This window comes from Capricornis sumatraensis, chromosome 20, assembly GCF_032405125.1.
Source record: "Capricornis sumatraensis isolate serow.1 chromosome 20, serow.2, whole genome shotgun sequence".
Taxonomy (NCBI): Eukaryota; Metazoa; Chordata; class Mammalia; order Artiodactyla; family Bovidae; genus Capricornis; species Capricornis sumatraensis.
Window position 1 is genome coordinate 39,293,245 of NC_091088.1, and position 1,654 is coordinate 39,294,898.

Here is a 1,654-nt window from a genome sequence, read left to right on the forward strand (position 1 = left end):
TGCGGATATGGTGGGCCGAACAGAAATTTTGTGTGAATTTTCCCTTGCAGAGAGGGTTGGCACCCCTAGCCCTTGACTGTTCAAGGGCCAGCTATGCAGCTACGGCCCCAGGACAGGGAGGATCCCTTGAACAAAATGAAAACACACAACTTTCCAAAGGAAAGATTTACAACTCTCTATAAGGGAGAAATTCCTGAAAACAGCATTCAAAAATACATCAGTGACTGGGGGAAAATACTTCCAATATGTATAAGCAACAAAGTGTTAGTATGCAGAAAATATAAAGAACTTACACATATGAACACATAGTAATCTTCTCTAATCATTAGAGACATAAATAAAAACTTCAGTGAGATGCTGGCTTCATCCTCATCAAATTGTCAAAAACTGCGATGCGTGATGGTACCGACATTAGAAAATGGGATCTGTACACAGCTGACAGGAGTGAAAATGTGTACAAACTCTGCAGAGCAATTGGAAATGTGTAGTAAAAACTTAAAATGCACATTTCCAAAAACCCAAGTAATCTGTGTCTGAAATATGATCAAGAAACATTCTTACACGTACATGGAAGAAAGTACAAGGAAGGGTGTTTTCTACCACAACTCAAGTGTCCATTCAAAGAAGAAGGGATAAGTACATTTCAGTATTTTCAAACAGTGAAATACACACTACAGCCATGAAAATAAAAGAATCAGATTCTGTATGATTCATGTGAGTAAATCTCAAAAAAATTAGTATTGAGAACTGGAAAGAAAAGTAAGTTGCAAAACATATGTATCACACAGCCTCTTAGCCAAAGAATCCGCCTGCAGTGCAGAAGATGAGGTTTCAGTCCCTGGGTTGAGAAGATCCTCTGGAAGAGGGCATGGCAACCCACTCCAGTATTCTTGCCTGGGCAGTTCCATGGACAGAGGAGCCTGGTGGGCTACAGTCTGGAGTCACAGAGAGTCCGACACGACTGAGCACACAGACAACAGATAGGTGACTGATCGATAGATAAACAGAGAAGGAAAGAAATATGCTTTAAAGCACATGCCACATAGCCAGGTGATAAACAAAAAAGCACACACAGGAGAAACACATATCAGCTTCAAAACTAGTGTTTACCTCTAGTTAAGGACAGCAGGAGAAAAGTGTAACCCATAAGGGTTACAAAGATGATTTCAGTGGTATAACTTTTTAAATTCCCTTTAAAGAAAATAAGAATCAAATGTGGCAAAATAATATCTTTGTTTAAATCTATCTAGTGTATACATGTATGAGTTTCATCATTTTCTGTCAATTTCTGTATATTTTAAATATCCCAGAACTGCAGCAAAAATAATAAAATCATAAAGAGAGAAAATGCCATTCCCTGCTGGGGGGTGACACTGATGAACACAGCATCTTTCATCAGCATCAGTCTTGATATTTTCTTTTGCTAAGTCCCTGGCCCCCCCTGGGAACAAGTAGGGGGTGAGAACAGAGGCTGTAAGGGCCCCAGATGGGCCTGCGCCTGTACCATCCCATACAGCCATCAGCTGTGCCTGAAACGCAGGGCCAGACCCACTGTGCCCGCCTCTACCTACCTTGCCGCCTTGACCATCTCCCTTCTCTGGCATGGTCAGTCAGTGGCTGGACCTCCTCCTCCAGGGCCCCAGTTTGCCCCCCT